General features: G+C 37.8%; 1 protein-coding gene across 1 annotated transcript in view; it reads right to left on the bottom strand.

Moving 5' to 3' along the window:
* Positions 1-16,049, bottom strand: part of LOC121376351 (transmembrane protein 272-like) — a 42,309-nt gene extending 26,260 nt beyond the window's left edge. The window contains exon 1 of the mRNA XM_041504198.1: positions 15,967-16,049. The gene's annotated coding sequence lies outside the window, so the exon portion shown is untranslated. The remainder of the gene's footprint in view (positions 1-15,966) is intronic.
* Positions 16,050-16,331: the final 282 nt, after the last annotated feature.

The raw sequence follows: 16,331 nt of genomic DNA, 5'->3' as shown, positions 1-16,331 counted from the left end.
GCTAAACGGAGTATATTTAAGCATTCTGACGACCTTTCAAACATAAGTTGTCGAAAAAAGATGGACATTCTTGAAAATATTCCATAATGAAAATAGAGGGGAAAACTGACAGCGAAACTACATCCATCGTCTCGATCGAAGCTAAACATCTAACAACTTCCGAAACCTGATGATTACGAACTGATGATTTAAAGACGATTTACCGATAACGCGGAAGACCAAATTGTGTCACCAGTGTCTGGTTCAGGCCAGACAGCGACGTTTATTGAGATTAAAAGTGCACGATGTTTGGATGGACGCACCGAAATGTGGCTTTAAATTCAGTGATAACACGCAGTGAACTGCTTTTGGAAACACTAGCCCATTGGGCTGTTTCTCGTTCCAGCCAGTGCACCACGGCTGGTATATCAAAGGCTGTGATATGTGCTATCTTGTATGTCGGTTGGTGCATACAAAAGATCATTTGATATTAATAGGTTTTTTTCTTTTGTATTGTTCTTTAATTATAATCAACCAGGGCTGCGTTCAGACAGACCGAGTAGAAAAACTTCATTGTAAACCAAATGGCCACGTTGGGAACCAACCAAATAGTTCGCGAACGTTAGCCAAACGTTTGCTGGCTGAAGTTGGGGCCGGTGTTTATTTTTAATAGCTGTTCTTATCTGGCATGCAATTAGTGGTGGTGGGGTGTACTAAGTAACCACTGAACATACACGGTAACACCATTAAAACAAAAATACAAATGAAAGGAATATTTAACTTAATGGTCACCCCAGCTTATTTTAGATTATTGCTATAAACCAAGCGCGTTCCAGGAAGAAGGTGCTGGGGTGCCAGTGCCACGTCAAATCCAATCCTTAGAAAAAATTATATATTTATTTATTTGTTAGAGGACGTGATGTCTTGGTCGGCATGGTGTTTTGGAGAAAGATATATCAGTTTACGTTTGAATACTAGGGATATGGTTCCCTCCCTAACTACTCTAGGTGCCCTTTTAAAACACTGCACCCCCTCCGTTGAAAGATCCTGTATCCGCCCTTGTACATAGATCTAATCCGTGTTCCATTAGGCCCACTTAATGAAACTACTTCCAGGTTTCTGAAGCCTTAGAAGGAAGGAAGGAATGTTTTATTTAACGATGCACTCAACACATTTTATTTATGGTTATATGGCGTCGGACATATGGTTAAGGACCACACAGATATTGAGGAAGGAAACCCGCTGTCGCCACTTCATGGGCTACTCTTTCCGATTAGCAGCAAGGGATCTTTTATATGCACTATCCCATACACAGGATAACACATACCACGGCTTTTGATATACCAGTCGTGGTGCACTGGCTAGAGCGAGATATAGCCTAATGGGCCCACTGACGGGGATCGATCCCAAACCGACCGCGCATCAAGCCAGCACTTTACCACTGGGCTACGTCTCGCCCTCCGAAGCCTTAGATGTTCCATAGTTGAAACTTAAAAGTTGCATCGAAATCTTGTCATATCATGATATATGGAACAGTGTAATGTGTGAGATGGTCGCATCGGTTACTTAAAGTCTCATATAGACTGGATGCGATTATTTCACTGCGGCTGGCCACATGCGTTTTGCAGACGCACGCATCGCACGCATCCAGACTAGACGCTCTAGTTGAAACTAATGTATTTCGAATTTTGTTTTTAGCCAGAACCGCACGCACGCGCCGTATCCAGGCTATATGAGCCTTAAAACTGTGCCGGAATTAATTACGTGGGAGATGGCACAGGACGCCTCCCTATTCTGATTAGGTTGACATCTTTTCCATTATTTATTAAAATGATGTACTTACATTATTTTTTATAGTATGATAAAATACACTTTATGCAGTTTTAAGCTTGTTTTTCTTGCTTTTATGAATATACACTTCAGACCATTAGCTCCAAAACTGAGACATATATATTATTGATTAGACAGAAATACACGAACATCCTAGGCTACAGGCTACACCAAATCCATTAAAAGAGTACATGTGAGTTATTATGTACAGCAAAAAAAAAAAAAAAAAAAAAAAAAAATAATAATAATAAATAATAATAATAATAATAATAATAATAATAATAATAATAATAAATAAATAAATAAATAAATAAATCAATCAATCACGTTATAAATTATTTATATTTAAAATATATGTTTTTGTATGCTTGCTAGTTTTTGTATTAATTATTTACTCTTTAACAACAAAATAACCAAATTAAATTAAATTCTATTCACGATCACTGACGGTGGTGCTTGTGTTTGACAGTTAAAATAAAGACAACTATAATGTATGTTTTCTAAATATTAATAAGTTCATATCATAACTTACTACTAATATTCCTTAAATGTTACCAAAGAAAGAAAGAAAGAAAGAAGTGTTTTATTTAACGACGCACTCAACACATTTTATTTACGGTTATATGGCGTCAGACATATGGTTAAGGACCACACAGATTTTGAGTGGAAACCCGCTGTCGCCACTACATGGGCTACTCTTCCGATTGGCAGCAAGGTATCTTTTATTTGTGCTTCCCACAGGCAGAATAGCACAAACCATGGCTTTTGTTGAACCAGTTATGGATCACTGGTCGGTGCAAGTGGTTTACACCTACCCATCGAGCCTTGCGGAGCACTCACTCAGGGTTTGGAGTCGGTATCTGGATTAAAAATCCCATGCCTCGACTGGGATCCGAACCCAGTACCTACCAGCTTGTAGACCGATGGCCTGCCACGACGCCACCGAGGCCGGTTTAAATGTTACCATTAATATTAGTAAAACTTACACGTATTCTTGACAGGTTTTTTTTTTTTTTTTTTTTTTTTTGCTTAAATCAGTCTATATAGCTGAAGTGAGTGCCCAGTTAAAGCTTAACTGGATATAATCTAAAACATAAACTGAATTTTTTAATATTATAAAACAATTTTCATTTCAACTTATTTCCGTGCTTATATCCAATTAAGATTCAAGCATGCTGTCCTGGGCACACATCTCAGCTATCTGAGCTGTCTGTCCAGGACAGTGGGTTAGTTGTTAGTTGGTTATTGGTTAGTGGGAGAAAAGAGGGTGTAGTGGCCTTACACCTACCCACTGAGTCCTTAAGAACTCGCTCTGGGTTGGAGCCGGTACCGGGCTGCGAACCCTGTACCTACCAGCCTGTAGTCCGATGGCTTAACCACTGCTCAACCGAGGCCGGTTATAAAACAATGAGTGTTGTTGTGATAAAATATCTCGTTTGTCTTCACTTTACAGCAAAACATTGTCAGATGCTTCTGGAACACATAATGGAATGTATTATTAATTTTACTAAATCTAATACACCCAGTTGTAACAGAATTCCGCCAAGATGGTCTGAGTGTCAGCGTTAATCAGTGTCCAGTTTTTCACCGCTAAACGAAATCAGAATATTTATCCGGACGCACGTGATCCGTGGAGTGCGGAGAGGACAATTGTTTAGAGGCATATTGCAGTGCTACTTGATACGAACACTTATAATGGGATTCCTCACCTCCAGTGGCAGAATCAATCTACATGTTATAGGTTTATTGACACACAGAAATATCATTTTGATCTCATCTCTGCCTCTCTCTCTCTCTCTCTCTCTCTCTCTCTCTCTCTCTCTCTCTCTCTCTCTCTCTCTCTCTCTCTCTCTCTCTCTCTAACACACTAGGTGAGGGAGGGTAAGGGACAAAGAAAGAAAAGGAAAAAATAGAGTGACAACAATTTAGTGCCAAATAGCATTCCAAGGTCATTTTGCACACAGGAAATGTATAAGGTATACAGAAAGTGCAATATACATTTAATGTGTCTTTCCCTCCCTCCCTCTGTCACTCACACACACACACACACACACACACACACACACACACACACACACACTCTCTCTCTCTCTCTCTCTCTCTCTCTCTCTCTCTCTCTCTCTCTCTCTCTCTCTCTCTCTCTCTCTCTCTCTCTAATGAACATATATTATAGAATACTACTCCAAGGTCATTTTGCACTCACGAAATGTGTAACCTGCCACCAGCGGTGTAAAATGTAATTGCCAACACTGAAACTGCACTACATTATAGATCATTCAATGTCTTTGAAAGTGCATTGCAGTCTCATCCATTTCGCCTAAATGATTCATCATTACCAGTTTCCATCAAGTCATTATAGTCAACGAGAAAACCATCTTTGGTTCACAATAAGAAATATTCAATTTCATGCACTGAAACGGGAGTTTTGGACGAGAAGCAGAGAGAGTCCACGGTTTCGCCAAAGCCTGGCGACACATCATGGCGCAGTTCGATGTAGTATTTGAATTATTGTCAACTCTAATGGAAGTAATTAATCATGGGTGACAGCAGAACTATTTGAAAGGGTTCGTTTTTATAATAAACTAGTGCATTTCATGGCTAAGATTATTTTCAAAGCAACGAACTGTAAAAACAAACAAAACAACAATAATAATGAAAATCCGAAAAGGACTGTCCACAACCTTCAACCTTCCCTTAGTGACCAGCCTGTTCATGGTTCGGCGGTATGCGTACTAAAGTATCAAGTGTACAATACGTATAGGTATATGTATACGTAATATGCAGTGCGTAATCCATGGGAGTCAATCCGGCTTTAAAAGTGGGGGGGGGGGGGGGGGAGGGAGACGTGTTAGTGTGTGTGTGTGTGTGTGTGTGTGTGTGTGTGATAAAGGAATGTGAATGAAAATCATAAAGCTACACATTAGCGGTTAAACTTTTAATTCAAGAAAACAAATCCAAATTGTAAATCAAAACGTTGATGTCTGACAGTTTAACAAAATAGTTGTCTTTGTTTTAAAACCGACCAAACCAAACTCAGTACGTCGCCTGTCGCTTTTTTCCTCTTTTTTGTTTTTGTTGTTGTTGTTGTTGTTGCTGTTGTTGTTGTTGTTATTGCTTTTGCTAAATGAAAAAGTGTGTGTGTGGGGGAGGGGGGACATTTATATAGATTGTCCCCCGGCGTTGAAAAGTGTGGGGACGCGTCCTCCCTGTCCACCACCGATCGACGCCCATGGCGTAATCCGAAGCAATCACCTTCTATGTAAATAGGTTGAGTGCGTATCTCCGCATTATTAATTGCGTACCGTACTCAAATACGCATACAGATTACAGACAAACTGAATTTGCGCCTTAGTCCCACATTCCATTTGTGCATAATCTGCATATGTATACGTATACGTAATTTTCAGTGCGTATACGTATGCGCAATCTGCATGCGTATGCGTATACGTATACGTAATCTGTAATGCATAATCCGTATAAATAATTTTCTATGCATATGTATTGAGTAGATTCAGTCTGTATCTGATCACTATATGCATTGTGGCTTACGTATACTTATAGCTACGCATACGCATACGTATCCTTAGTTTGATCGTTTGTCTTGGAATGTGTTATGGAGATGACAATCAAATTAGGGTGTGACAGAATGATTTATCAATATCTTGCGTTTAGATAAAAATAATAACTACACAACTTCTAAAACCACAACCAATTATTATTTTTAATTCATAAAACACAAACAATTTTTTTTAAATCAAACAGCCCATAAGCATCAATCAATCAAGTCCCCCCCCCCCCCCTAACAAATAAAGAAATCGATGTACCGCCAGATAAACCAACCCCAACATATAAAGGACCGATCAGTCAACCAAGCAACAATCTAATTACTAAGCGAGTAATTATCCGAGCAATCAATCAACCAACCATATGACACGTGTTTACATCCACTGAAGGTACAAGCACGTCTGTCCTGGGTACATCAGCTCACCCGGGTAGTGTGTCCTAGACGACGTTAATCAACCCACTAACCAAGAACCAGCTAACAAACCAATCATCCAGGCAAGAGTTAAAGTTTGTTAAGTTTAACGACACCAATAGAGCACATTGAATGTCAAACAGTTGGTATTTTGGACATGTATGGTCTTTGAGAAAACCCGCTACATTTTTCACATTACAAGCAAGGAGTCTTTTATACGCGTTTTCCCACAGATAGAACAGCACATACCACGGTCTATGATATACAAGTCGTGGGGCACTGGTTAGGACAGGGGTGGGTGGTGGACAATCAGAGAATGTGTTCACTTAGGTGATTCGATCCTACAACGTTCTACCGACTGAGCTAAACCCCGCCCTTTAAGCAAGAAACCAACCCATCTAACCAACTACTCAGGCAGCAATAAAGTACAGCGATTCATTTTCTCCAAAAGAACCACAATTACGCATAAAACAGTTTAACAATGTCTTATTTTCGAAAGCAGGAGGATTCCACGTATCAAGCCGTGTTGTGTTCGGACCCGTGATGCGCTCGAACTAGACGCCATTATCGCTACAAAAACATATCTGTTTTTAATAAGAAGCATCAAGCCCAAGCCTATATTAATGCACTTATGGGGTCAAGCAGATCAAGACAGTCTATAGATACAGCAATTATCGGGGTTGCAGACTGTACAATTAACTCTGTCAACACGGAGTCGGACTTAATGGGAATAACAGTCCCGTGAAGCCATAGGGCCAGGCGGATATAATCAAAGTCGGGCAGACGTCACGTCACGCGCTCAGCAGACGTGACGTTAGGGGTGTTCATACAGGTGGACCCAGGGCGCGCTAGACAAACCAATCTGAAAATAATTTCTGCTTTTCAAATAAAAATCCCACATTAGGTCCGGATTATGACTAATAACATAAAAAGGTTTTTCGTTTTCTTTTTTGTTCTCCTAATTATGATTAGTAAGAGGAGAAGGAGAACGAGTGGGAAATTCGTTGTGCTGGACGGCGTGCTTGCATATGTAATTTCGGAAAATCAAATTGAGAGAGAGAGCGGGCGGGGGAAGAGAGAGAGAGAGAGAGAGAGAGAGAGAGAGAGAGAGAGAGAGAGAGAGAGAGAGAGAGAGAGAGAGAGCGTGTAATGGCCCGTATGAAGGATATTTGGAGTAGGGAGCACAACCACTAATGGGGAGGTGGGATCACAAGCAATATTTTTTACCTTTATTTATATAGAGTAGGACCAAAAAACCCCGTACATTTTCGTTAACCACCCCGCACCATATCTCTGTCTGTCTCTGTTTGTTTGTCTTTCTGTGTGTGTGTGTGTGTGTGTGTGTGTGTGTGTGTGTGTGTGTGTCTCTCTCTCTCTCTCTCTCTCTCTCTCTCTCTCTCTCTCTCTCTCTCTCTCTCTCTCTCTCTCTCTCTCTCTCTCTACCATCATTTCATATTTCTTCAAGATGGTCCAAATACTTTTTGTTTGAATTTATTAATGTTTGTTTTGAAAATTACTCTAAATATTTTACCTTCTACTATATACCCATAAATAAATTCCAACCAAATAATTTAATTAATATTTGTTGATTTTTTTTTAATTGAAATATCTTTAGTGGACGGCAAAATTGGGAACGTTCAGTTGAAGCGAATACTCCGTGACGTAAACGTTATGCTAGTCGGAGTTTGACGATACGCTTGCTATCGATGTGCAACTCATCGGTCTCTAGCAGCCTTATATAGTCAAAATGCATCATGTATTAAGGCACGAATATAGTTGTAATTGTTTGGATGGACGCACCGAAACATAGCTTTAAATTCAATGATAACACACGGAGTGAACAGCCTTTGGAAACTGTAGCCCATTGGGATATTTCTCGTTCCAACCAGTGCACCACCACTGGTATATTAAAGGCCGTAGTATGTGCTATCCTGCATGTGGGAAGGTGCATATAAAAGATCCCTTGCTACTAATGGAACAATGTAGCGGGTTTCCTCTCTAAGACTATATGTCAAAATTACCAAAAGTTTGATATCCAATAGCCGATGATTAATTAATCAATGTGCACCCCAAGTCTGTGCGCACTCTGTGAAATTTGTCGTGACGTAGGCATTGTTGTGCTTTGAGCGACATCTACCGTGACATCAGAATACTAACTTTCAAAATTATTTCAAGCAATTGGGACGTGGGGATTCCCATGGTATTTAGCGATATAAAACCTGCTTTTTCACTCCATTTTGATAGAAACGTGATCTAAGTGTGTTACAGGTTTGTAGATTAACCAAATTATAATTTATTTTCGCTGGATGGAACTAGGGTGTGCGGCTTTAATATTGCACCTTTTAAAATTAAATGAAAGTGTCACTATGAAAGACATAGATAGATAGAAAGAAAGAAAGAAAGAAAGAAAGAAAGAACGAAAGAAAGAAATGTTTTATTTAACGACACACTCAACACATTTTATTTACGGTTATATGGCGTCAGACATATGGTTAAGGACCACACAGAGTTTGAGAGGAAACCCGCTGTCGCCACTACATGGGTTACTCTTTCCGATTAGCAGCTAGGGATCTTTTATTTGCGCTTCCCACAGGCAGGATAGCCAGTAAGTGGTTTACACCTACCCATTGAGCCTTGCGGAGCACTCACTCAGGGTTTGGAGTCGGTATCTGGATAAAAAATCCCATGTCTCGACTGGGATCCGAACCCAGTACCCACCAGCCTGTAGACCGATGGCCTAACCACGACGCCACCGAGGCCGGTACATTGATAGAAAAGCCTGCATCATGTACCCAGACGTTTCAATGTACATGCACCTTACATATCGTCGAACTCAGCTAAAATCAATTAAGAAACACGCACATCGCTTCCAATCCTTCAGCAATCAGTGCATTCATTTGGCATTAACAGATCAGTAAGTTTGTGTTCGCAAATGGTAACAATTCAAGAATTAGAATAAAAACATGCAAGGTAAAAAAAAAGATGCTTAAATCATGAGGGAAATTAACAAGCGGTCGACATTAACCTTGAGCTTCTAAAGATGTTATAAACATGTTTGTTTGATTAAATTTCAAATCCAATTTTTTTTTACTCATTTAAAGGGACATACCCTAGTGTTTAAACACTACAGCATATCTTTCACTATTAAAGCCGTTTACGATCACTGAAATCAAACATTACTTATATTGTATTGCTTAGATTATCCATTTTCATACAGCCGAAGTGTTTCTGGTCATCCTGGTGTTTTTAACACCACAAAATGCATTTTTCATATTTTTAAAAACGCACGTGCGTCTGAGAAGTAACGGTTATGGAGGCGCGTTTTAGTCTAGTTTAAAGAGTATTTTAACGTCACAGACTCTTGTTTCCCTCTGTTGTATCCAAATTTGTTACAGGTTTGTAAATTAACCAAACTTAGTGTACATTGTTACGGGTTGAAACTTGGGTCTAGGTGAAAAATATACCTTAGTGTTTAAATACTAGAGTCTGTCTCTTTAAAGGGACATTCCTGAGTTTGCTGCAATTTTTAAGATGTTATCGACAAACAGAGATTTTGTAACGATTGTAATTACATATCAAATATATTTTTCCTACATAACATATTAGTGGCTGCATATTAAACATGTTTCTGATCGTTCTAATATTTATACTAGAGTAAATTTCATTTTATTTCCTAAAATATTTTTTGTTCGTACGTACGAAATTGTTTAAAGATAAAATCAAGTTTGGGCTCCTTACAAATATTAAGACGACTAGAAAGACATTGAATATACAGACACTGATATCCTAAACAAGAAACTATATTTAATATGTAAGTTTAATCGAAAAAATATTGCATTAGTCGGAAACATTTTACAATGCAGCAAACTCAGGAATGTCCCTTTAAGCCATATACATGGTACCTGAGGTAAAAAATACAATACAGTTGCACATTGTGAGCAAGTAATTCGAAGTAGAGATGATAACCCCGCGAATGTTTACGTAAATTTATGTTTACTCAGAGGAATGAAGGAAATGTTTTACTTAACGACGCACTCAACACATTTTATTTACGGTTATATGGCGTCGGACATATGGTTAAGGACCACACATATATTGAGAGAGGAAATCATTTCATGGACTACTCTTTTTCGATTATCAGCAAGGGATCGTTTATATGCACCATCCCACAGACAGGATAGTATATATCACGGCCTTTGTTACACCAGTTGTGTAGCACTGGCTGAAATGAGAAATAGCCCAATGGGTCCACCGACGGAGATCGATCCTAGACCGACCGCGCATCGAGCGAACGCTTTGCCACAGGGCTACGTCCCGCCCTTACTCAGAAGAAACATGGCCCGGTAACACAAAACACTCGTAACACTTACGTCAGACGTACGCCGCACATTATGTATGGTGTACATCTGACGTAAGTGTTACGAGTGCTTTGCGTTACCGGGCCCTGGAGTCTAAAAATACTGTCCAATCGTAAGATAAGGTATTACACTTCTTAAGACGTGCATGTTTGCTAATTCTGAACCTGAACAAAAGAGTTAATTGTCTACGTACGTGGATCTATAAAACAAACCGTGAAAGAAGATCTCGCCTCTAATGGACTCATTTTAGTTTATGTTTTTTGCTCTCCAAACTCTGTTTTTCTAAACAGCCATTAAGCCGAAACTGAATGCTATTCCCTTTAACCTTTAATCGACTGAAAAGAATTTAAACATTAAACTTTCAAATAATAGTTTGTTTTAGAGCAACTGACGGATTGAAAAAAACATGCACACCATTCACATTAAACAACAAAACAAAACACATTACATTGTCTAATGGTTTGAAACGTTTTCACTTGCATCACATTTTTTTCTTCTTATTGTAATCAATTCCTTTTGTACAGCCAACATTATTAGTATATTTTTACGACTGATAAATGCGTTAAATAAAATAAAAACTATCCGGAAGAGAAAAGGATGTTTAGTTTAATGACAATGATTGATAAGCTTCATATAGATAAGATTGATTCCATATATGAATCAATCTTATGATCTAGAATATCTTGTCTAAAGTGTTAAAGTTAAAGGTTGCTTTGTTTAACGACATCACTAAAGCACATTGATTTATTAGATGTCAAACATTAGTGAGCAAACCTGCTACATTTTTGTCATTAGTAGCAAAGATCCTTTATACGCACCATCCCACAGACAGCCTTTGATATACTAGCGTGGTTCACTGGCTTGTACGAGAAATAGCCCAATGGGCCCATCGACGGGATCGATCCTACACTGACGGCGCATCAGGCAAGGGCTTTACCACTGGGACGAAGAGTGTCTCGTGTTAGAAACAAAATCACTGCAACCACGAGCACAAGGAACGCTTTTTATGTTAGCAGCAAAAAACTTTTTATAAGCAATCTTTTCCAGTCATCTTGCCAAATAGATAATATACATTGGTTAATATGAAATTAAGATAACTGATGGAGACACCAACACTGGCATGGGACAACTTGACAGCAGACCTGGTAGCAGAATCTGACATTTCATTGTCTTTTAAAAACAAAACGTTTGTTTTTCTTAACGACACCACTAGAGCACATTGATTTATTAATCATCGGCTATTGGATGTCAAACACATGGCAATTTTGGTTCAGTCATAGGGAGGAAACCCGCTACATTTTTTCTAATGCAGCAAGGGATCTTTTATATGCACTTTCTCACAGACAGGATAGCACATACTACGGCCTTTGATATACCAGTCGTGGTGCACTGGCTGGAAAGAGAAATAGCCAAATGGGCCCACCGACGGGGATCGATCCCAAACCGACCGCGCATCAAGCGAGCGCTTTACCACTGGGCTACGTTCCGCCCCTTTCATTGTCTTTAAAGTTACTGTCTTTGATGTCATCATCATATATTGTAAAGCTTGGAGATTTGAAAGTGAGTGTTTAAAAATAATGTACCTGGATGCTCATAAATCCTTAATCTCTTCCTGGATTATAATGACTGATCAAATTTCGGCAGTGGTCAGATTTCTCATGGAAATTATTTTGTCTTATGGAAAAACTGTAGGAGAATCAACAGGATTCCCATCCCGTGATCCGTCCATACAAAGAGAAATGTAATTGCGGTAGCTATCTTGAATTTCCATGAAGCGTTGTTTACGTATAACTTGATCTGTGCGACCTTTCTTCAGATGCATAACATCAAACATCATTTTTTGATGAAGTAAGAAGGTTAGAAAGTTTGATGTAAAATACAATATGAAGGTGTTTCCAAAATGTCAGTTAAATAAATGTTTGAATCAGATAAAAACTGTCCAATGCAAAGACCAAATGCGAGGATGGTATTCAGACTCACATCAGACAACTCAAACACCGCAGGATGTTTGGGGTAATCACTTAATCTGGGTAGCGTACCGTAGAGAAACTGGTATCGCGTGCAACAACGCAATAGCTACAGAAGATGTTCTAAAAGCATCAAGTCAAAGCCTAAGTCATCAGTCGTGTATTTCCGGGACATAGGATTTGCAAGTACGACATACGCGCAGACCCATAAACAAAATACCCATAGTCTTGCATCTAGCTAGAGATGTGCAAAGACGGGGAATAATCTTCTGGTCAGCTCCCCTTTCTGTATTGACAATCATTTTTCATATATCAGTCAATCAGTAACGATAACAGATTTTAAACTGAAAATTTCACTATTTCACTCTAAAATGTGTTATCGTCACTGTAGAAAGTGTTATCTTCACTGTAAGAAAGCCGAAACTATTTTGCAGCTGACATTTTAAAAAATAAAGGTAAATTGCCAAAAGTTATATAATAAAAAAAAAAAAAAATTTTTTTGTGTCAAATATGATTTATATCTCAAATTTGCAATCATATCACACTCGTCACGCAAGCGCGACTCGTGAGATATGATTGCAAACAACACGAGATGAGATATAAATCACATTTAACAAAAAACATGAAATATCCTCTATATATTGAGAGCTGTGACTGTTTATCCACACGCATAACTTCTTACTAGTTAATCTATAAATAGTTGCAAAGCAATGTAACCCGCTGCCGCTATTATTTTTACAGCTGACAACAGGTGGTATTTCATAGAGAAGGACTAATTGAATTAATATAATTAAAATAATATATTAACATTATAATCTGAGATATTACGATATTGATATCATATAAATTCACTTCTTACACACCCGTTGGTGAAAACGTCATGCGTTATTTTTTATAACACATGGGTTGTTTACACACATACGTGTGTTATCAATTTCAAGACATACGACTGACTTCTCCTAGGTGATGACCACTGACCAGGTCACCAGTGTCATGCATCCAATGAAAAACAGCACGATGGAAATAGATTACACTGTGACGTACAGTTAACCTGACAATCATGTGTCTATGACGCGTAAGTTAGCTACAAGTTCAACGGCTGTAAATAACTTTTAGTCGAAAAAGATATTAAAATTTGCTTAAAACCTAGTTTTTGAGGATATGTAAGAAATAGAATAATACATTCGTGTCCGTTAGATACCATTTATCTCACAACTCGTTGATTAAAAACGTATCAAACTCGCTTCCGCTCGTTAGATACATTTTAAAACCGCTCGTTGTGAGACAAATGGTATCTAACGGCCATTCATGTATTATTCTTTATTTGTTAAAGGGAGCTAAAATGACTCTGCTTGAACTAGTTTCGGGAGAGTGATAGGGAGCGAGAGCGATAACTCGCCTAAAATGGCTAGGTCTGAATCTATTATTAAACCTGTCCTAAACAATATTATAAAATGGAGAGATAAGATAAAATATTCAAAATAATATCGAGATCAGACAATCAGAACTGGAAATATCCAAAGGGATGGCATTCAGATTAACACGGTTTAACATTTAAATTGTTCTAAAAAAAAAAAAAAAATATTATGTCAACCAAAAGTATCTACAGTTAAAAGAAAAAGAAAACCAGATAGCGGACCTCTGTCATTTTAATAACGAGTAAACATGACCATTTCTGTTTTAATACCTTAAAGGGACAGATCCAAGTTTCAGCCCATGCAAATGCATACTAAGTTTAGTTAATCAACAAACTTGTAACACATTTGGATAAAGTTACAATTGACTGAAACATGAGTCTATGACGTTGACATGGTGAAATACCCTAAAAAAATAGACTGAAACTCGACTCCATAACTGATACTTCTCAGACGCTCGTGCCTTTTTAAAATATGAGAAATGCATTTTGTGATATTAAAAACACCAGGATGACCAAAAACACTTCGAATGTCCGGAAATATAATCTAAACAATAAAATCTGTGTAAAGTATGATTTCAGTTATCAAAAAAAAAACGGCTCTAATAATCAAAACTATGCCTTAGTGTTTAAAAACAAGGGGACATTAATATACAGCTATACATTTAATAAACGACAAAAAGTATAAACTTCTATGACCATTCGCAACCACTCTTTAAACACAATCACACCAAAGAACTCATGTTTAAGTATACACCACTCCAATTTCGCTTGAAGTGGAAAAACGAGATTGTATCTTTAAAACACTATATAACGTTGATGTATGAACAAGTTATAAGCATCTTCTACTGTAAGGGACGTTAAAGGGACATTCCTGAGTTTGCTGCAATTTTAAAGATATCGACTAACAGAGACTTTTTAACGATTGTAATTACATATGAAATATATTTTTCTTCATAAAATATTAGTGGCTGTATATTAAACGTGTTTTGGTCGTTCTAATACTTGTACTAGATTAAATTTCATTTTATTTCCTAAAATATTATTTTTTCGTACGTACGAAATTATTTGAAGACAACATCCAATTTGGGCTTCTTACAAATATTAAGATGACCAGAAACACATTGAATATACAGACACTGATATTCTAAACAAGAAAACATATTTAATATCTAAGTTTAATCGTAGAAACATTTTATTAATCGGAAACATCTTACACTGCAGCAAAGTCAGGAATGTCCCTTTAAACAGATCGTAATGCACTATTTTAGCATTTTTATTCCTCTATCTCTTTCATGTAATTTTTTCTTCTATTATAGTGACATAAGCTGACCAACTGCAAACTTACGATGGGTGCGCTCAGATTAACAAATCTTTCGTAGACATCTAGTATACCACAAACATCGAGTTGTAGGAGTGCTCAGACAAGCAACTGGACAGTCGTCAGAGCAGAAAGTTGGACAACTTTGCCGTGGCAGTTGGTAGTCTGATCCTTGCATATAGTGTGCCCCAGTAAATGGCTGAATGAATGACAATGAAACAAGACAAAGTTTAGATTATAAGAGAAAGAAAAAACTGCCCCTTCCATCTCAACTGCCGAATGATTTTGACAGCCACTTAACCCGTCTCCACCATACTCCTTAGCTGACCAACCCAACAATATACAACCACGACACCACTACACCCATCGCATACGGGGCTGAGCTATGGTGGGACTGGTGTATGGGCCATGCTGGGGTGGGGATATGGGCTGATTGGAATATTAGTGCCAAAAAAAGTCACAGCTGACAAAAGGAACAAATATGTTGCTACAATTAGCCACCAAAATGGGGAGATGGTGATATTATGCCGCCCTTCTTTAAATCCAGCCCTGACAACAAACAAACGACGACCCATTATATAATCCATATGTCGCGCCTTTAATCAATAAGGTGTACATTACTCTAAATATTCTTTGATTTTCCTTTTGTATTTGTGTTTGGTTTGGTTTGGTTTAGTTTGGTAATAAATATTAGATAAAAGAAAATCCAATTGTTAGTTGCATTTTACTTCATAAATTAAAAATTAGGCATTATTTTTAAAACGTGACGCAAGATCCTCTATTAACTTTTCGTAACGTATCACATGATTTCGCTCCTCTAAATGGTTTTGTAACTTATTGTTGAACGGACCCCAATTCGCTTCAACAGTTTACCACATAATAATTATCATAGCACAACGTATGTATGTATGTATGTATGTATGTATGTATGTATGTATGTGTGTATATATATATATATATATATATATATATATAATTATGTATGTACTATCACAACGAAGCATTAAAATAATATTACTTGAATGCAAAATGCGACAAGTTTAAAAAAAACAAAAAACAAAACAAAACAAAAAAACAACAACAAAACAGAACGCATGTTATCATTGTATTTGCGTACGTACCGCCACAATTTCTCTTGACTTTCGATCTTTCTTTCGTTGCGGAAATCCTCAACACTGTTGACAAAGAAAGACACCGTTCAAATGTGGACTCCGGAGAAACAGGAAGCGAATGCAAGAAGCCACGGAGAACCGGATTACTGTCTTTGTCATTTTGTCGATCACTGAGAAGAACTTGGCGATTCCAACACGAGCTATTTCATTGGAGCTTAGAGTCAACCCTGGATTTTTTTTCTCTCTCTCTTTTACTATCGCAGATAGCCATAGCTAGCACACTATTAATTCTTAAATCCCTAAGAAAATCCATAGTCGCTTGTTAGTTTTGGGATTGGAAAACGTCTTTAATTTACTGATGGAGGCAAACCGTA

Source organism: Gigantopelta aegis, chromosome 6 (genome assembly GCF_016097555.1).
Source record: "Gigantopelta aegis isolate Gae_Host chromosome 6, Gae_host_genome, whole genome shotgun sequence".
Classification (NCBI taxonomy): Eukaryota; Metazoa; Mollusca; class Gastropoda; order Neomphalida; family Peltospiridae; genus Gigantopelta; species Gigantopelta aegis.
This window is presented reverse-complemented; position numbering and strand designations above follow the sequence as displayed.